This window comes from Nycticebus coucang, chromosome 2 (assembly GCF_027406575.1).
Source record: "Nycticebus coucang isolate mNycCou1 chromosome 2, mNycCou1.pri, whole genome shotgun sequence".
NCBI lineage: Eukaryota > Metazoa > Chordata > Mammalia > Primates > Lorisidae > Nycticebus > Nycticebus coucang.
Window position 1 is genome coordinate 97929573 of NC_069781.1, and position 22161 is coordinate 97951733.

Consider the following 22161-nt stretch of genomic DNA (forward strand, 5'->3'; position numbering starts at 1 on the left):
ATTTACTTGCTTCAGCACCTAAGGCCATCCTGGACATGCTCCCTGAAACTCAAAGGAATACTCTGCTCTGCCCCAGCGTTTCTGCATGTTACTTTCCTTTAACTTTGCTGCTGAGCCCTGCATCCATCAATCCCCAGCTTCTCACTGGTGTATGCAATGGTGCCCAGAGACCAGACAGCAGCTGAGATGTTCAGGCCAGGTTTATTCAAAAGGGAAGGTGACCCATCTGAGCAGTGAAAAGGTGGTGTCTGTGCCCATGGGCAATTAGAGACCTCTTTTTCATGGGGCCATAGGGGGTGGGCAAATTCCACAGATTGCCTGGAAAGTTAGGGTCCTTTGGCATGAACTTCCCAGGGGTGGGGATAACCATATCCTTTGTGTCTGTGTCTTAGGAGGACGTGGGGAGGGCTCATGTGTGGCATCATTAGGCTCCCCAACACCTGTCTCCTGTATATGTCCTTATTCACAGGCACTGTCTAGTCTGTCTCTTGCATCCGTCCCTAAGTGCTCCTCTCCCTGCATTGATGCTGGGTTATCCAACCTTTTGGCTTCTCTGTACCACATTGCAAGAAGGGCCACACATTCAATATATAAACACTAATGAAAGCTGATGAGAAAAAAAAATCCGTATATAATTTTCGTGATAACTGCCACCACAGATAAGCAAAAAAGTCCTCATGTAATCCTCATGCAGCCTGCGGGCCACAGGCTGGACATCCCTGGTAGCATATCACTCCCAACAAGTTTCAAGTTATAACCTCATGGTCTCATTGACCCCTGGGAGAAAGTCCTCTCCTGACTCCCAAATCCTGGATAAAACTGAGGACATGTCAGCACGGTAGGTAAGACTCGGGAAATTTTTCATTTTCCATATAAAAAACTAAGACTCAGAGAGGTTAAATAACTTACAGTCACAACGCTAAAAGGACAATAACAATATTTATAGTATTATTAATTAAACATTTACCATATGCTGAAATTGCTGAAGAATTTACTCACATTATCTTAGAATTAGAGATCTAGGGCTCAGCTCTGGCTTTTTTCTTTCTTTTTTTGCAGTTTTGGCCAGTGGGATTGAACCTACCACTTCCATCATATGGGGCCAGTGCCTTTGAGCCACAGGAACTGCCCTTCAGCTCTGGCTTCATTCTCCTCCACTGTGTATTTATTGAAGGAGTTCAGGAAGTTTCATCCTTAAAAGTGCTACGTTGGTATAATGATTACTTCAAACTGAGGACACTTGGGGGGCAAGGAATGTAAGGGGAGGCTTTATATGAACTCTGCTTACCTGCCTAAAGACAGATCCTCCAAAAGAACTCAGGCGTCACCAGTCCCTTTCCCAGGGGTTTCATCAACCAGAGAAGATTGAGTCTAATCAGAGGTCCAGGTGCGGGGGCCTAACGCCTGTAATCCTAGCACTTTGGGAGGCTGAAGCAGGTGCATTGCTTGAGCTCAGGGAGTTCAAGACCAGCTTGAGCAAGAGCAAGACCTCATCTCTAGTAGCAATAGAAAAAATTAGCCGGGTGTCGTGGCAGGTGCTTGTAGCCCCAGCTACTTGGGAAGCTCCAGCAAAAGTGTCCCTTGAGCCCAGGGGTTTGAGGTTGTCATGAACTATGATGACACCACCACACTCAACCCCAGGATGACAGAGAAACACTGTCTCAAAAAGAAAAAAATCTTATCACAGGAAAGGAGACTAGAATTTAGTGCCACACCCAGACATGTTGTCCCAAATTATCATCTGTTCTTCTAAGAGGCCATTCATATTTCCCCCAAAATCACTTGCTCTCACCTATGTTTCCTACATCCCCTGTCCTCTACATGGAAGGTTTATAAGCTTCTCAGTGAAATTTTGGGTATTCACCTTTCTCTCCCATGTTGCTCCTGTGCACACAATAAATTTGTATATCTTTTCTCCTGTTAATCTGCCTGTTGTCAGTTTATTCCATAGACTCAGTTACTGAACCCTCAGAGGGTAGAGGGAAAGTCTTTTCTCCCCTAGAAAACCATAATTGCATAGTTATAATGAAAAGTGCCATAGTACAAATCAATGTAAAACACTGAGAGAGTGCAGTATAGCAGCTGTAAAAAACTGGAAGCAAGTCAAATGTCCATCAGCAGGTGGATGGCTAAACAAATTGTGGCTACCCATAGAATGGAATATGACCCACAGAAGGAACACACAGCAACACAGACAAAGCTCAAAAGTATGGTGCTGAGCAAAAGAACCCGGAGGCAAGAGTGTATATGTTATTTGACTCCATTTATATGAAATTCTAGAAAAATAAAGAAACTCTACACTTGTGTGAGTATCCAACCTGTGGTCCACAGGTCACAAGCAGATTATTTGCCTATCTGTGGTGTCTGATACCTTGAAACACAGACATTGATACACAATGACGTTTTTTGGTCATTGATACACAGTGGTCTCTGTGGTCTCTGATACACAGACTTTTTTTTTTTCTGCTCATCAGTTTTCATTAGTGTTTGTGTATTTAACTTACGGCCTAAGACAACTCTTCTTCTCCCACTGTGTGGCAGAGGGAAAAAAAGGTAGGTTGGACACCCTGTCAGTGACAAAAAGCTAATCAGAACTATGACTGTGGTCAGGGTGAGGGATGATTAATTGAGAAGGGCAGGTGGTAACTTTTTAAGGTGACGGAAATGTTCTATGTATTGATTGGGGTAGTAGACACGTTAAGTGATACATTTGTGAAAATTCATTGAGCTGTGCACTAAGAAGGAACACATTACATGTAAATTACATCTTATTAAAGATGATTTCTTTAAAAATCACTGGTAAAAGAGGAAGGATTGTGTAAAAGAAGAGGGAGTGGCTATTTTCCAGAGTGATGAAGGAAGATTAGACAAAAAAGGTACAGTTCTCCCTCAATATCCATCGGGGGTCAGTTCCACGACAACTGAGGATACCAAAATCTGATGATGCTTAAGTGCCTGTTATGAAATGGTGGGGTAGTATTTGCATCTAATCTAAGCACATCCCCCTATATACTTTAAATCATCTCTAGTTTACTTATAATACCTAATACAATGTAAATACTATGTAAATAGTTGCTATACTGTATTGTTTAGGGAATAATGATAAGAAAAAAAGTCTGTACATGTTCAATACAGACACAACTTTTTCATGAATATTTTTGATCCTCCGTAGTTGGTTGAATTCATGGATGCAGAACTCAGAGATCTGAAGGGCTGACTTTTTTTATTTCAGGTTAATTGAGGGTACAAAGAATTAGGTTACAGTGTTTGCATTTGCTAGGTTCGGTCCCTGCTGTAGTTGTATCCTGCCCCCAGAAGGTGTGCCATATACCCCCACATTGTGCCCAATAAGTAGGAGCACACCATTCTCCCTCCCTCCTACCCTCTCTCCCTCCCTTATTCCTGCTCTCTCGATCCCCCTCCCCATATTAAATTGAATTGAATTTTACTCCTACGTGGGCATGTATTAAATCATATACTGACTTCATATTAGTATTGAGCACAGTGAATACTTGCTTTTTCATTCTTGTGATACTTTACTAAGAATAATGCATTTCAGCTTCATCCAGATTAATACAAAAGATGTAAGGTCACCATCTTTTTATGGTATGTATGTATATATATCACAGTTTATTAATCCATTCTTGGGATGATGGGCATTTAGGTTATTTCCACATTTTGGTGATTGTATATGGAACTGTGATGCCAAGTAATGGGATTGCAGAATCTCTGTTTTGAGTTCTTGAGGATTCACCATACTTCTTTCCAAAGAGACTGTATCAGTTTGCAGTCTTACCAACAGTGTAAAAGTGTTCCTGAAAAGCTGACTTTGATAAACAAATTGGACTTTGAAGAAGAGTAGGAAGTTATCAAGAGGGAAGAAGCAACTGGTGGTGGGAAAATGGAATGGAGGGTTTTACAGACAACAGGATCAGGGAGATGGGACCAGGAGCCTTGGGAAGAAGCACCATCTCTAAATGGAATTAGTAGGGAGAAACTTGGTTTGGTTTGGGCCTCTAAGTAAACCAGGGCACCTCTCTGAGCCTTGGGTCTCTGTCTTTTATAAAACTGAAGAGCTGAAAAATAAATAAACATAAGGGCTATGCTAAACAATCTTTAAGATAGTATTTTCAAGTAGGTGAGCCAAGAAACATTACTTTGACAGGAGATGCCCTGTCTGGCTGCCCAGGGTCTGCTGGTGTCCATTCTGATTGGTAGGTGCCTATGCAGTAAAGGCTGTTAATACTGTGTTAGTGCTGGATACAAGCATGCAGAGGTACTGAACCCCTTAGCCCTCAGGACAGCTGAAGGTCCTGAGCTTGCCGCTTCTAGCTGCTAACTACCCTGTTCATTTGTCTTGGTACACGGTATAAATATCAATTTGGGGGCAAAAACTGGAAGCATTAAGAGCTCTTTCAGAGCTAACATTCTGTGGATCTGTAAGACTATCGTTTATGTTTTCCAGAGGGACACATTCTATAATCCTCAGTAAATACCTATGGGAGGCCACAAAAAAATAAAATGGGATGTTCTCTTTGGGGAGTTTCAGAAAGGAAGAAAGATGCTTACAGCCAAAAAGGTAAAGAATTTGGAGGTAGTTGTATGAAGAGGTGGCTTTTGGAGATATCTAAAATTATACCTGTAGCACCACATTTCCCTAGATATTTCTTGGGCTAGCCATTTATTCATTTCCATTGCCGCCTCTAGACTCTGACCATCTCTTGATCAAGGACACCCAATCAATGGTAGTTTATGATAGCAGCCTGCAGTGACAAAGACACGCCCCACAAGAGCAGAGACCTTATCTGTCTCATTCACCCTTGTATAATCAAGTATCTGCCTAACACCTGGCTCATAGCAGGTACTCAATAAATGTTTGTTGACTTAAAGAGTTAATTAACTTAGCTCCATCTTTAAGTACAGTAGTGTAAACTACAATAAGAAAGACAATTTTAATGTTGAAAACAGAAAGTAACTAAGGTGAGCTGTTATTCATTCTGGTCCAAGGAGGAAATAACATAGGCTTAGATATTTCAAATGAGGAAGGTTTAATGAAGGGACTAAAAGAGCCCTTTCATGAAAGGACCAAACAAAGGATATTAAGGGACCTAGAGCTTGCTGTAGTAGGAATTCCTCATCATCACTAGGGCTGAAGATGCAAGGAGAGGGAATACGTTATCAGAGCCCCCTTGGGAGGAGAGGCCATTCCTGCAAGAGCTATAGCTGTGGAATGAAGCTGCCACTGTCAAAAATGCAAAGCTCATATAGGGAGGAAATGGTGAAATCAACATCCTGACCACTGTCTTCTCCGCACTGACTTGACAAAATCTAACCAGAAGCTAGTGTATAAGAGATGCCAGTGACATGACCCCTAGAGGTAGCTTCTAGGAACACCAAAAAGGTAAGGAATTAATCTTGGGTAGGCAAATGGAAATAACTAGCAGAGATACTAAAGAAGGTTCTTTTGAGAGAGTAAAGAAAATAGACTACAGAAAGAGGAAAAAAAGTCAAAGACAACAGAAATCCTCAAAACAAGTGTCAATTCTGTTGCCCTTCACTCTTATATTTTTTTCTTATAAAAGATATATTCATTAGTTTCCCCGGAGCCTATTTATTGCCCTCATCTTCTTACTGTTGTCTTTGAGTATGAGTATTTAACTATCACAGAAAATGTCAGGCAGGGCAGGAGCAGTGGCTCACACCTGTGATCCTAGCACTCAGGGAGATGGAGGCAGGTAGATTGCCTGAGCTCACAGGTTCAAGACCAGACTGAGCAAGAGCCAGACCCCTGTCTCTAAAAACAGCTGGGCATTGTGCCAGGTGCCTTTAGTCCCAGCTACTCGGGAGGCTGAGGCAAGGGGATTGCTTGAGCCCAAGAGGTTGAGGTTGCTCTGAGCTATGATGACACAGCACTCTACTGAGGATGAGAAAGTGAGACTCGGTCGCAGAAAAAAAAATAAGAAGAAGAAAAGAAAAGAAAATGTCAGGCATATATAAAAGTAGAAAGGCTGTTAAAAAAAAAACCATTATAACATCCAGTTTCAACAAGTAAAAACTCACAGCCAACATTTTCACCTTTATAATCCTATCCAGATCAATTTTTATAGCAAATTCCAGACATACATACATATTTCAGTATGTGTTGCTAAAGACTCTAAAATATAACTATAATATTATTATTAAACTGAAAAAAATTAACCATTGTTAGCGCCTGAATATCATCAAATATGTGGTCAGGTTTCACAGGTCCTTGAATTCCCTGTAGAATTTTGTTTTTATACTTTGTTTTTTGAATCAGAATTCCAGTAAGGTACATATACTGCAGTTGGTTGATCTGTTTCTTTTAATCCCCTCTATTTTTTTCTTTTCCTTTTTTAGGCCTTTCAACTCAATTTTTTTGTTAAAGAAACAGGTTGTTTATTTCCCACAGGGCTGGATTGCCTGATTGCATCCCAAGGGTGTCATTAACACATCCTCTAACCTTTACACCAGTGCTTTCAATTTAAACTCTTGATATTCAGGTTCCTTTTTTTTTTTTTTTTGCAAGACTATTTCACGGGTGGTGTTGTATTTCTCCCTCAAGAAGCACATGATACCTAGTCGAGTGTTTGCATGTGAGGCAGCAGTTGATGATGACAGTTGCCTGGGTTGATTAATTTACTAGGAACTGGAAAATAGTCATATTCTAATTTTATCATTCTTTTTTATTTATTAGCTGGAATATAGCTATAAAGAGAAACTTATCATCATCAACTATTTGGTTGCCATATGGTATAACTAATACAGCAAAGACAAAATAAATGCTTGATTCCCTTCCTCTTTATTTTATTTTTTTGAAACAGAGTCTCACTTTGTTGCCCTCCGTAGAGTGCTGTAGCGTCACAGCTCACAGCAACCTCCAACTCTTGGGCTCAAGCAATTCTCTTGTCTCAGCCTCCCAAGTAGCTGGGACTACAGGTGCCCACCAAAATGCCCAGCTTTTTGGTTGTTGTTGTTGTTGCTGGTTTAGTTGGCTGAGGCCGGGTTTGAACCCGGCACCCTCAGTATATGGGGCCGACGCCCTACTCACTGAGCCACAGGCGCCACCCCTCTTCCTCTTTAATTACCAGTTTTCAACATAAAGAATTAGTTCCATATATTAACCAGTACGATGTAAACATTCCAAATTGTATATGAAATCAGCACATTGTACCTCATAAATGCATTAATGTATACATGATCTACCTCTTTATGATTTAACAAAAAAAAACTGTAAAAAAAAAAAATTAGTTCCCTAGCATCCTCTAAAGATAACCAGTGTTATCTTTTTTCTTTTAGTATGATTATGAACTCATGTATTTTAAACATATTTGAAGTATTTCTTTTTTTTCTTTTTTTTTGAGACACAGTCTCACTATGTCACCCTCGGTAGGTGGTGTGGTATCACAGCTCACAGCAACCTCAAACTCCTGGGCTCAAGCAATTCTCTTGTCTCAGCCTCCCAAATAGCTGAGACTATAGGCGCCCGCCACAATGCCTAGCTACTTTTTGTTGTAGTTGTCATTGTTGTTTAGCAGGCCCGGGCCCTGTTCGAAACCACCAGCCCCTGTGTATGTGGCTCACCCTAACCACTGAGCTACGGGTGCCAAGCTATATTTGAAGTATTTCAATCCTTTGCTGTTATTTATCCTTATTAATGTTCTCCATCTTTAACTAGTGGAAGTCTATTAAAGTTGGTTCCAAGTTCCTTTAATACAACTCTAATAGTCTTTGATAGCTTTCTTATTGTCTGGTATTATAAGATATTCCAGCCTCATCTTTTATTTTCCTGTCCCAAATTGGAAGTAACCATTTCTTTAGGATGCCCTGGTGCTTCTTTCCTACTCAGTAGGAAAAATCCTAGAAACAATGGCAAACTATATAGCAATGAACACCTGTAGTGACCAGATTGTGCTCTCAAACTAGTATTGTTTCAGTAGCCCATTGTTTCTAGGTCTTTTGAATAGTGCTAGGAAATTAGGATAAATTACAAAATGAGCACCAATTTCTCTCTTCCTATATGCAACATGTCTCTTCTCTGCGTGACTTTGGCATTCCTTCTATCAAGAGGTGGAATCACTCTATCCCCTGAATCTGCACTTTGCCATGTGATTTGACTTGGACAACAGCAAAAGTGACAAAGGTAGAGAATTAGAAAGCTTGAATGGACTGGGGCTTCCTCACCACATTACTGGAATGAGCGTGAATCCATCCCCAAACAAGCTACCCCAAATGAGAAGAAGCACCCAGCTGACTCACAGGATCATGAGAAATAAAAATGTTTCTTGGTTTAAGCCATTAAGACTTGGGGTGGGTCATTAAACAGCAAAACCTTCCTGATACAAAAATATGAGTTTGGCCTGGCACCTGTAGCTCAAGCGGCTAAGGCTCCAGCCACATACACCAGAACTGGTGGATTCGAATCCAGCCCAGGCCTGCCAAACGACAATGACAACTCCAACCAAAAAATAGTCAGGCGTTGTGGCAGGTGCCTGTAGTTCCAGCTACTTGGGAAGCTGAGGCAAGAGAATCGCTTAAGCCCAGGAGTTGGAGGTTGCTGTGAGCTGTGATGCTACGGCACTCTACCCAGGGCAACAGCTTGAGGCTCTATCTCAAAAAAAAAAAAAAAAAAAAAAAAATGAGGTTGGACAATTAACTTTTCAAACTAATCCTAGAAAAAGTGCTACATACTTCATTGCTGAATATCACCACAGTCACCTTCAAAGTATTTCCCTTGGCCTTCTGCCAACTGTAGTGATATTCGACAATGAGAAATGTAGCACTCTTTCTGGGATCAGTTTGCAAACCTGATTGTCAGACCTTCTACGATAGTTCTGATGGCCATTCCAGAACAGAAGTTTCAGAATTGCACAGAAGGGTAGACTAGGTGCTGGCATCAGTGCATAGCTTCCCCATGGGAGTCCCTCAAAGGTGACTATAGTATATTCAGCAATGAGGAATGCAGCCCTTTTTCTAGGATGAGTTCACGAACTTAATTGTGTGACCTTGTATGTACTCTAAAGGCAAAGTATATCATCTGTTCACATTAATACTTTAGAGTAAAATCCAAATCTATAGGGTTTTATTTAAGCCCTTTATCCTTCACCAAAATCTCCTACTCTAAAAATTCTGATTAAAAAAGTAAACGTGATAACTCATTTGTTTTATCTTAAGCTACATACATAAAGGTCTCAGAATAATAGTACTAATACCACCTCTGTCACAGGTTGGGTTCTCAGAGGGAGTTTGGAGCACAAAAGGAGAAATAAACAGGTAGTAAAATGGATTGGGCAGAAGACAGACTCATATGATGTGATCAAGTCCCTCAAAACCTCGGCCAACGCAGCAGGGAATTCTGGAATGAAAAGTGTCTATCATAGATGTCACGTGTTGGGCCAAACTGGCCAGACTTTATATTGCTGATCTACTTTGTCACCAGATATGGGTGTACTAGAAAGGGCATGACTTTAGGCATGGTGGCTCTTGCATATGAGCTCAGGGAGCTGACGGTCTGAAGCTATCCATTCCTAGCAGCAAGAAGTCTTTTCCTGCAGGAGGATCTGAGCAGCCCTTCTCCATCTATATGGCCATCTCCAACAATATGGTTGCTGAAAACAGGATTATTGTTACAGTTTTTTGTTTTGTTTTTGGTCCTTGGAGTATATGCCTCTAGGACCAAGTATCAAATTATTGAACAGATGGTCCCCAACTGAATGGTTTGACTTATAATTTTTCAACTTCATGGTGGCATAAATGCAATACATATTCAGTAGGTACCATACTTCAAAACTGACTTTTGATCTTTTCCAGGATTAGCAATACTCTCTTGAGATGCTGGGCAGGGGCAGCAATTTGTAGCTCCCAATCAGCCACATAATCTGAGAGTAAGCAACGGATTCTGTACTCTGCAGTTTTAAATTACATGAGCTATGCAACATTTACTTTAAAATAAGCTTTGTGTTAGATGACTTTTCCAAATTGTAGGTTAATGTAAGTGTTCTGTGCATGTTTATAGTAGGCTAGGCTAAGTTGTGGTGTTGAGTAGTTCAGATGTGTTGAATGCATTTTCAATTTGATGGGTTTGTTGGGACCTATCAAAGCTAGGTCCTGAGGAGCATCTGTATTTTAAAGACATTCAGAATGATGTCTCTCTCTGTAGTTATCCATCAACTGGATCTTTTTTTAGAGTTCATTTGTTTGTATTTTAATTTTACATTTAATTTTGTATTATGGGCCTGGCGCCTGTGGCTCAAGCGACTAAGGCACTAGCCACATACACCTGAGCTGGTGAGTTCGAATCCAGCCTGGCCTGCCAAAATGACAGCTGCAACCAAAATATAGCTGAGTGTTGTGGTGGGTGCCTGTAGTCCCAAGCTACTTGGGAGGCAGCAGCGGGAGAATCTCTTGAACCCAGGAATTGGAGGTTGCTGTGAGCGGTGATGCTACAGCACTCTACCCAGGGCAACAGTTGAGGCTCAAAAAAAAAACAAAAGAAAAGAAAAGAAATTACATTTAATTTTGTATTATGATTATTTAAAACATTACATGGTTCCAAAATCAAATACATAAATAAACAAAACATATTTGAAAACAATCAAGCTTCTATCTCTGTCTCCACCTTTCTCCCCTTCCCTATAGGTGGGTAATCCATTTTTTAAATTTAACAGTTTCTTCTTCCATTTTCTTTTTTTTCTGTAGAGGTGGGGGCATGTCTTGCTTTGCTAGCCAGGCTGGTATCAAACTTTTGGCCTCAAGTAATCCTCCTGCCTTGGTATATCCAGGTGTGCATCCCATTGTATTGGAGTGAACCTTCTGAAAATGAAGTGCTAGGATTACAAGAGTGAGCCATTACACCTGGCCAGACACATGTCCTTCCATTTTATTGTTCATTTTAAGTCACTTCACTAAACAATTTTAGATAAAATAAATCATTTTATTTGGTAATAGGAATAATTTTCTTAAGCCTGGAACAGTTTACTGAAGTCTTCTTTGCTCCACAAATGTGTATAAGGGGCTTCCAGAGGGAAATGTACCATTGGATCTGTTTATGGACTGATTCTCAAGTGAGATGTGCTCCTAAAATGATGAAGACTCAGGCAATTTGTACTGTTTTGTCTCCAAGTTATCTCATAGAGGTGTGCATCTCGCTGCATTGGAGTGAACTTTCTGAAAAATGAAGTTTCAGAAATAGGTAACAACCTAAGGCTTCCTTCCAATTGTTATTTGGATCAGGCCTCTCTACTTTTTCTTGGTTCCACTCCAATAGCTAAATTAAATTAAGAAGAATGTATAACTCACTTCCATAATGCAGTACATACAATTTAGAAAATGGTTGCTAGATGTTGTTGGGGATATGACTAAAGGCAAGGGCCAATGTTTGACTCTATTTTTTTTAATATTTTATTTTCATTTATTTTTTGAGACAGTCTCATTTTGTCACCCTCGGTAGAGTGCCATGGTGTGATAGCTCACAGCAACCTCAAACTCTTGGGCTCAGGACATCCTCTTGGTTCAACCTCCCAAGTAGCTGGGATTATAGACACCTGCCACAACACCTGGCTATTTTTACAGACAGGGTCTCACTCTTCCTCAGACTTGTCTCTAACTCCTGAGTTTAAGCAATCCACCTGCCCTAGCCTCCCAGAGTGCTGGGATTATAGGCGTGAGTCACTGCACCTGGCTTTAATGCTTGACTCTACAAAGGAGGCATCAAGTGGATTTTTTAAAAGCCATTTCAATAATCCAACCATTTTTGTTCATTGAAAACAGACCTATTTTGCATAGAATTTATGTTTCCTAGGACACTTCCTCAACTGCAAGTCTTTGAACCAGGCTTTGGGAATAAATTAAAATGCTGCTGCTTCATATTGGGGGAAAACTTCTAATTTTAGGATCATACTCCTAGCTTTAGAAAGAGCTGCTTCTATGCAGGTTAAGAGCCATAACATAATGCACAGCCAACCCCTTCAACACAGAATGTTCCTATTATGAACAGAGCCTAAAGGAAAAAAAGCTAAACATACTGTCAGAAAGACTTAGGTAAGATTTCCACATAACAACAGCTGTTTTCTCTCTGAGGTTTTTAATTAGAATCTCCAGAGAATCTCCTCTAAATTAAAGCTGGTTAAAACAGTTTCACCTACTTGACAAAAAAAGGAAACTCACTAAGATAATTTTTTATTTTGTATGTTATTTCTAAAATCTCATAAATAGGAAAGAAACAGCAAAACGATTTTACTTTATTTCTCCCAATAACTCTGTAGAAAAAGTCAAGGGTACATTGTAAAACTTCGGATCTGTGAATAGAAATGTATTGTTTTGGTGTTTTTACAGGAGGTCATTGTAAATACACAATTAAAATTATAAAGTGAAATTACATGATTTTGTAAGCATTTACCTTCTAGCTGCTTGAAACAAAGAAATATAAATGATAGTATTAATACTATTACTATACTACATTTGATCTTAGCTAAAAGGCAAAGAAGCAATATATTACTATACTACAAAATACCTTTTGAGTTTAAAGAATGCTTACATTGTACTAGACAAGGGGTCAGCAAACTTGTGGCCTATAAGCTAAATTCAGCCTGCATTCTAGATTTAGGATCTTAAAAAAAATAATATCGTCATTATTATTTTAGTCTCTTCTTAGCTAATTTATTTTGTTTTCTGGCAATTTAAAGAACTTAATTTTCTGGCTAGCTAACTTTGATAAGAGGAAGTACATGTGCATGGGGTCTGAAGTGAGCTTCAGATATTGCCTATGAATGGCCTTTACATTTTGAAATGACTGGGGGGAAATCAAAGGAGGAATGATATTTCACAGCACATGAAAATTATATATGAGCCTCAAATGTCAGTGTCCATAAAGTTTCATTGGAACTTTACTATGTCCATTCATTTACATATTGTCTATTGCTTTCATACTACAAGTGCAGAGTTAAATTGTTGCAAGAGACCATGTGGCTTACAAAGCCTAAGATATTCACTATCTGGTCTTTTACAGAAAAAGTTTGCCAATTCCCCATCCCCCAAGGCAGACTGGGACTGAAATTTACACTGATGAGTCACACAGACAAGATCCCCTGCCTCAGGGAACTTATCTTTAAGGTACCATCTCATTTATTTTATTTTATTTTATTTTTATTTATTATTAAATCATAGCTGTGTACATTAATGCAATCATGGGGCACTATACACTGGTTTTATAGACTATTTGACATATTTTCATCACTCTGGTTAACATAGCCTTCCTGGAATTTCTTAGTTATTGTGTTGAGACATTTACATTCTACATTTAGCAAGTTTCACATGGACCCTTATAAGATGCACCGTAAGTGTGGTTCCACCAATCACCCTCCTTTCGCCCATCCTCCCCCCTCCCCTCCCTCTCCCCCTTCCCCATATTCTTAGGTTATAACTGGGTTATAGCTTTCATATGAAACCCATAAATTAGTTTCATAGTAGGGCTGAGTACATTGGATACTTTTTCTTCCATTCTTGAGCTACTTTACTAAGAAGAATATGTTCCAGCTCCATCCATGTAAACATGAAAGAGGTAAAGTCTCCATCTTTCTTTAAGGTTTCATAATATTCCATGGTGTACATATACCACAATTTATTAATCCTTTCGTGGATCGATGGGCACTTGGGCTTTTTCCATGACTTAGCAATTATGAACTGGGATGCAATGGTACAAATATCTTTGTTATAATGTGAATTTTGGTCTTCTGGTCAAGCTAAAAAAACAGTCAAGGACTCTATTCTGTTCACAATACTGCCAAAGAAGATGAAATATTTGGGAGTTTATCTAACAAAGGACATGAAAGATCTCTATAAAGAGAACTATGAAACTCTAAGAAAAGAAATAGCTGAAAATGTTAACAAATGGAAAAACATACCATGCTCATGGCTGGGAAGAATCAACATTGTTAAAATGTCCATACTACCAAAAGCAATATACAATTTTAATGCAATCCCTATTAAAGCTCCACTATCATACTTTAAAGATCTCAAAAAAGAGACGAACCCAGCTACTTACTGTTATTTGATCTTTGACAAGCCAATTAAAAATATTCAGTGGGGAAAAAATTCCCTATTTAACAAATGGTGCTGGGTGAACTGGCTGGCAACCTGTAGAAGACTGAAACTGGACCCACGGCTTTCACCATTAACTAAGATAGACTCTCACTGGATTAAAGATTTAAACTTAAGACATGAAACTATAAAAATACTGGAAGAAAGTGCTAGGAAAACTCTTGAAGAAATCGGCCTGGGCGAATACTTTATGAGGAGGACCCCCCAGGCAATTGAAGCAGCTTCAAAAATACACTACTGGGACCTGATCAAACTAAAAAGCTTCTGCACAGCCAAGAACACAGTAAGTAAAGCAAGCTGACAGCCATCAGAATGGAAGAAGATATTTGCAGGTTATGTCTCCAACAAAGGTTTAATAACCAGAATCCACAGAGAACTCAAACGTATTAGCAAGAAAAGAATAAGTGATCCCATCTCAGGGTGGGCAAGGGACTTGAAGAGAAACTTCTCTGAAGAAGACAGGCGCACAGCCTACAGACATGTCAAAAAATGCTTATCATCCTTAATCATCAGAGAAATGCAAATCAAAACTACTTTGAGATATCACCTAACTCCAGTAAGATTAGCCCATATCACAAAATCCCAAGACCAGAGATGTTGGTGTGGATGTGGAGAAAAAGGAATGCAAATTAATACATTCCTTTTGGAAAGATGTTTGGAGAACACTTAGAGATCTAAAAACAGGCCTGCCATTTGATCGTACCATCTCATTTAAATCTCATAACATGGCTCAGCGCCTATAGCTCAGCAGCTAGGGTGCCAGCCACGTACACAGGAGCTAGCAGGTTGGAATCCAGCCCGGGCCTGCCAAACAACAATGACAACTACAACCAAAAAAAAAATAACCAGGCATTGTGGTGGGTGCCTGTAGTCCCAGCTACTTGGGAGGCTGAGGCAAGAGAATCACCTAAGCCCAAGAGTTAGAGGTTTCTGTGAGCTGTGATGTCACAGCATTCTACCCAGGGCAACAGCTTGAGACTCTGTCTCAAAAAAATAAATAAGTAAATAAATAAATCTTATAACAAGTCTTGGGCAGAGGCACATCATTATGATTATCTACATAAGGCAACTAAGGCATGTTATTGTCATGCCCACAGAAAATCAATGTACAGAGGAGTTAAGGGTCTTGTCAAAATCCACACAGGGTCTGGTGTGGTGGCTCAAGCCTGTATTTCCTAGCACTCTTGGAAGCCAAGTGGGGAGGATCGCTTGAGATCAGGAGTTCAAGACCATCCTGAGCAAGAGCAAGATCTTGTCTCTACAAAAAATAGCAAACTTAGCCAGGAAGTGTAGTGGCACAGACCTATAGTCCCAGCTACTCAGAAGGCTGAGGCAGGAGGATTGCTTGAGCCCAGGAGTTTGAGTTTGCGGTGAATTATGATGATGCCACTACACTCTAGCTAAGGTAACAGAGTGAGACCCTGTCTAAAAAAGAAAATCCACGCAGATTACTGAGGAAGACAGGATTTACGTACAGCCCACACTTAGAGGAGTGAGAAGTTATCCTTCCCTCCTTTAGAGCGCAATATCTACATAAATTATTTTGGATTTATTTTCACAGGAAATTTGTCACTTCTTCCCCATACATTCAATGATTCAATTAATTCATTTAATCACTTATTTATATCAGCATGAACTCATCAAATATTGTAATTTGGGTTATAATCCATACTACTTTATTTTTTTGTTTAAATTCTTCCATATTTGGCTCCCGAGTCACTTTGAAATATCCTTGCATATGTGCTTTTTTGTTTACTTTTGAGAAACTTTTTACTTTCTGCCACTACAAAAAGCTCTAGGCTCATCCTGCCCCAGTCCTAGAATTAGCTGTTTCTCCAAGGAGTTTGGGATTCTTCTGTTGGAGACCATTAGAAACCAAGATCTGGTTAGTCGGTGTGTTTGTTGCTACCAGAATGTTGTTTCTTTTAGGCTCTCACAGCTGACAAAGAAAAGAAATATATGTGTATATACTAACCTGTGTGTGGTAGGCCAAAAATGCCCCCCCTGAAACATGTCTACCTCAAATCCCTGGGAACACGTGAATGTTATGTTATTTGGGGGAAAAACGGTCTTTTCAATTGTGACTAAGTTCAGGATCTTTAGATGAGCAGATAATCCTCTTATGCTATATAAGAGAGACAAAGAGGAGGCAATATGATCATGGAGGGGGAGATTGGAGTGATGCAGCCACAGCCATGCCAAGGGATGCTGGAGCCATTACAGGCTGAGAGAGACAAGAAAGATTCCCTCCTAGAGCTTTTAGAGACAGTAAAGCCCTGCTAACAACTTGAATTCAGATTGTTGGCCTCCAGAACTATGAGAGAATAAACCCCTATTGTTTTAAGCACCCAGGTGGGGAAATTTGTTGCAGTAGTCACTAATACAGATTTTAGTACTGGGAAGTGGATCCTGCGATAACAAATACCTAAAAATGTGGAAATGTTTTTGGAAGTGGATAATGGGCGTGGTCTGGGAGAATTTGAGGAACGTGATAAGAAAATTCTAGAGTGCTTTGATCAAAATGTTGGTAGAAATGTACTCAATGCTAATATGAAACCAATATATAAACGACTACACACCCACATGAAAGAAAAAACACTTTTATCAAGGGAGATGGGAGAGGAGAGGGAAGGGGGGAAGAGGGAGGGTGATTGGTGGGATCTCACTTAACGTGCACAGCATGAGGGTGCTCAGCGCCCACCTGGGGAAGGGCTCAACTACAACTTGAACTTTACCTTAGAAATGAAAACAATGTATGTTAACCAGTGTGATGAAAATATGTCAAATGGTATATAAAACCAGTGTATGATAGCATTAATGTACAAAGCTATGATCTAATAAAATAAATAAATAAAAATAAAAACCAGGGGGGAAAAAAGAAATGAAAACAATGTAACCTAAACATTTATACCCTCGTATTAATCTGGAAAAAAATGTTGGTAGAAATATGGCTATTAAATGCTTTGTGAGTGAGGGTTCAGGAGGAAATGAACACATTATTAGGAACTGGAGGAAAGATGATCCTTGATATGGTGGTAGAAACTTTGACTGAAGCAGAACTTAGGTATTTAGCTAAGGAGATTTCTGAGCAAAGGGTTGAATGTGTGACCTAGTTTCTTCATGCTGATTATAGTTAAATGTAAGAGGAAAGAGATAAATTAAGGAAGGAATGGTTAAGCAAAAAAGGAATCAGTACTAGGTGACTTACATTCTCAGTCTGTTCAGTTTTCAAAAGATGCCAGGTTAGATGATTGACTGCTGGGGAAGCATGTTCTGGGGAGAAGGTCAGGAGTATGGTTGGATATCCTTTTGCTGAAGAGATTAGGCTTGTGACTATGCATCCACTCAACCACCTCACCAGGAGTCAGAAATACAGACAGAGTTTTCCATAAAAGATCTGAGGAGGCCTCTTTTGTGTAATAGCATACATCCTCATGGCATACACAGGAGACCCACAAGGTTTTTGAAAATGTTATATCAGCAGAAACATTGCTAGTTTGCCAAGGAAAGGACAAGGAAACAAGCTAAAAAATACTCAGTGATAAACATGTTCTACCCTCCAGAAAAACGAGGGACTATCCTGGGAGTGGGAGACAACTACAACAGGGACCTTACCTAACAAATACAAACATTATAACCTAATTATTTATACCCTCATATTAATCTGAAATTTAAAAAAAAAATAAATAATAAAAAAAAGAGTAACTCAAAGGAATGAGTCTTGGGTTCAGAAGAGTGAACCTTGGGCACAGAGAGTAGAGTCTTAAGCCACAGAAGATTATTTCCCAGACTTTAAACCTAATGGAGTTTGTCCTGATGGATTTCACTGTTGCTCAGAAGCAGTGACTCCTTTCTACCTTCTGTTTTCTCTCTTTTGAAACAGGAGTGTCTATAACCACTGCCCTGTGTTTGTTCCACCATTACATTTTGGAGGTAGATAATTTGTTTTCTAGTTTCACAGGTGCAGAGATGGAAAGGAATTTTGTTTCAGGATCAACCAGAACCAGAATCTCACCCATACCCGATTTATATGATTTAGGTGATGAGATTTGGACATTTTTTGGATGAAATTTTGGCTTTGAATTGATGCTGCAATGGGTTAAGACTTTGGGGAATGCTCAGAGGGATGAATGTATTTTACATATGGAATGGACATAAATCTTTGGAGACCAGAGGGCAGACAATATGCCCAAAAATGGCTTCCTAAAAATATATCCACTTCAAATCCTTAGTACCTGTGAATGTTGCCTTATTTGTAAAAAATACCTTTGCAGATGTAGTTAAATTAAGGATCTTGAGTTGAGGAGATAATTCTGGATTACCAAAGAGGGCCCTAAATGGCATCATTCATGTTCTTATAAAGGAGACGCAAAGAGGAGAGAATGTGACCACAGGCTTGGAATGATGCAGCTCCAAGCCAAGACATGCCTGAAACCACAGTCGGCTGGGAAAGGCAAGGAACAGATTCTCCCCTAGAGCTTTCAGAAGGAGTACTGCCTTGCCAATACCTTAACTTCAGACTTCTGGCCTCCAGAACTGTCAAAGAATAAATTTCTTTGTTTTAAGCCACCCAGTAGTGGTAATTTGTTTTAACAGCCATAGCAAACTAAAACACCTGTTTGTGTATATGCACATATATAAATATTTCTTTTTTATTTTTTTTAAACAGAGTCTCACTTTGTCACCTTCAGTAGCAGCAACCTTAAAGTCTTGGGCTCAAGTGATCCTCTTGCCTCAGCCTCCCAAGTAGCTGGGACTACAGGCACCTGCCACCATGCCTGGCTAGTTTTAGAGATGGGGTCTCACATTTGCTCAGGCTCATCTTGAACTCCTGAGCTCAAGCCACCTGCCTGGGTGAGCCTCCCAGAGTGCTAGGATTACAGGTGTGAGCCACCACACCCAGCCATATATAAATATTTCTATGTGTAATTATCTGTATCTATATTAAGTTAAACATGAGTTTTTACTGTCTCTAATCCATCAACACATGGATCTTGCTAGTCTCGTATCCTTACTAATCTATAAATTCCCATTTCAACACTGAGAAACCTGGCTCCCACATCTGTCATCTATTTACTTAATTGTTCAGTTCCAGTATACATATATAGCAATATCAGAAGTCCCACATCCTCAAGGAAAAAATTTATCCACTAGAGTACAGTATATATGCAGTTCCTTCCTTTCCCTTAGTCTTACAGACTCCATTTATTTCAAAGGTTATTTAGGTCAGCAACTTTTCCCATTCTCCCTTTGGTAAGGTGGTTCATACATTTCTAACAGGGTTAAATTGTTTTGTCTTGATCAGCATTTTTCCTGGTTTTCAATGACCTCTTGAATGTTTTGTTTTGTTTTTTCCAGTTTTTGGCCAAAGCTGGGTTTGAAACTGCCACCTCCAGCATAGGGGGCTGGCGCCCTACTCCTTTGAGCCACAGGCGCTGCCCTCGAATGGTATTTTTAATTTGCATACATTGTTGTGAGCTTCTATAAATTTTGACACACACCTTGTAATCCCAGCACTCTGGGAGGCTGAGGCAAGTGGATTGCTTGAGTTCAGGAGTTCAAGACCAGCCTAAGCAAGAGCAAGACCATGTCTCTACTAAAAATAGAAAAAAAACTGAGGCAAGAGGATTGCTTGAGCCCAAGAGTTTGAGATTGCTGTGAGCTATGATGATGCTATGGCACTCTACTAAGGGCAACTCAGTGAATATCTCAAAAAAAAAAAAAAAGTGTAAGTTTTAACCAATGTATAATGTCATGTCTGTGCAGTATCATGAGAATAGTTTCACTGCTCTGAAAGTTCCCTGAGCTCCACTGATTAGTCCTCCTTCCCTCTGCCCAAATCCCTGGCACTGATGTTTATGCTGGCATCTCTCTAGTTTTGTCTTCTTCAGAATGTCACAGAGTTGGAATCAGACAGCGTGTAGCTTTCCAGACTGGCTTCTTTCACTTACCAGTATTCATGTAAGGTTCTTCCTTGTCTTTTTGTGCCTCAATAGTTCATTTCTGTTTACTGCCAAATAATATTCCATTGTACGACTATACCAAGTTTTGTGCACTCGTAGGTTTTTATCTCAAGTGGGTAAATACCTAGTAATATGATTGCTGGATCATATGGTAATACCATATTTATTTTGAGGGTATTATTTTTATGGATACTCTTATTCTAGAAAACAAAAGGTATTTCACTAATAACCCTACTCTTTTAGGTAAGAACATCCAGGTAGTATAGTATGTTTTAGCACCTGATCACATTCTCTATGTCTATTTTAAGTATTACTTGTGAGGAAGAAAATTTTTATTTAAAACTGAATTAAATAATTTTTAAAGTTTTATTATTTTCATATACATAGAGTTAGGAAATTAATAGCCAACTTTGCACTAAGGAAGTCTGATTGACGAACTGAGGAATTGCTTTTCACTGACATATAAGAATCATCAAATGCAGTAAAATTGTAATGTATTGTATAAATTTTAAAACTGTATAAAAGAAATTTGTTGATTAATATATGCCTAAAATTCTTTGTAATTTTATTGTGGTTATAAATTTAGCCTTTCTCTTGCCTGCTCCACTGATGGGGTGACCTATGTGCCTAAAGTCTGTTCCTATTATTTCTCTTACATATAACTAATTAACTAATGCTATATATTACCTAATAATTTTTTTGAAAGCAGAGACTACAATCTTCTCCATCTCAATTCTTAGTCCCACATCTGTGATATAGTGACACTTATTTTTTATTTCATATTAATATGAGGGTACAAATTATTAGATTACAGTGTTTGTGTCTGTTAGGTAAGATCCCTATTGTAGTGCCCCTCACCTAGGAGGTGTGCCATATACCCCTACATTGTGCCCATCAGGTGAAAGCATACCAATCGTCCCCTTTCCTCTTCCTTCTCCCTCCTCTCCCTCTCCCCAACTTGAATTAAATTGAGTTTTTCTCTTGTGTGGGCATGTATTAATTCCTCTACTGACTTCATATTAAAATTGAATACATTGGATACTTACTTAGATACTGTATCCAGATTACAACAAAAGATGCAAAGTCTCCATCTTTTCTATGGCTGAGTTGACATTTATTAAATGTTCTTTGGAAGGATGAATGATGTTGAAGCTAGAAGGAACTTTAGTTATCAGTTAGGTTATATTTCAGATAAAGTAACCATCATCCCAGACCTTGTCTGGACTACCATGTATTCTAAATCAGTGGAGTATGAATTAATAAGGAAACTATTCAAGGATTTGTGATCCTATATTCAGCAACTTTTCCATCATGCTTCCACGTGGCATTTATTTTTGTTATGAACTCAGCCATATACAGTCAAACACAGCCTGTATGACTGCTCTCCTAGCCACAGGAAGAGGCCAACACTGCACCTGTGCTCACTGACTACCTGAACTTCAGATGCCTGAGCCAGCAGGCTTCGACAAAGACCGAGCAAGCCAGAAGGTTTCTGGAAAAATGGAGAAATTTTCTCAAAATGAAAGAAATGCAAGATTAGTGAAAACAGAAAGAAGGCAGATCCTTAAAGATCTTGCAGCCAGAGCAAGTGAAACCCACAGTAGGGAAGGAAGCTGAGGCCGGAGATCAGATGGAGACAAGTCTCATCTCAGCTGAGGCTAGCCAGAGACAGGGGCTCAGCCATCTGAGAAATAGAGTGTTGAGTCCTCAGAGCAAACTGAGCAGCTGATGATGACAACGCACAGCCAGGTGTTGCCCTTGCCCCTCCTGCAGGGGACTCGGAGCTCAGATTCTGTTCTCAAGAGGAAGGGAGAGACAAATACCTTATTTCAGGTCTTCTCAAATTTTGATGTGCACACAAATCAGCTGGGAATCCTTTTAAACTACTGATTCTGATTCAGGGAATTCTCATAAAATTTGATTCTGATTCAGAAGATCTGGACTGGGGCCAAGAGTCTGCATTTCCAACAAGCTCGTGGGTGGTGCCGATGCTGCTGGTCTGTGGACCACTACCTGAGTAGCAAGGCTGCATTTGACTTAGTGTCAACTGAATTTGCAAGAAATCTCTATATTTTGGCTGAGT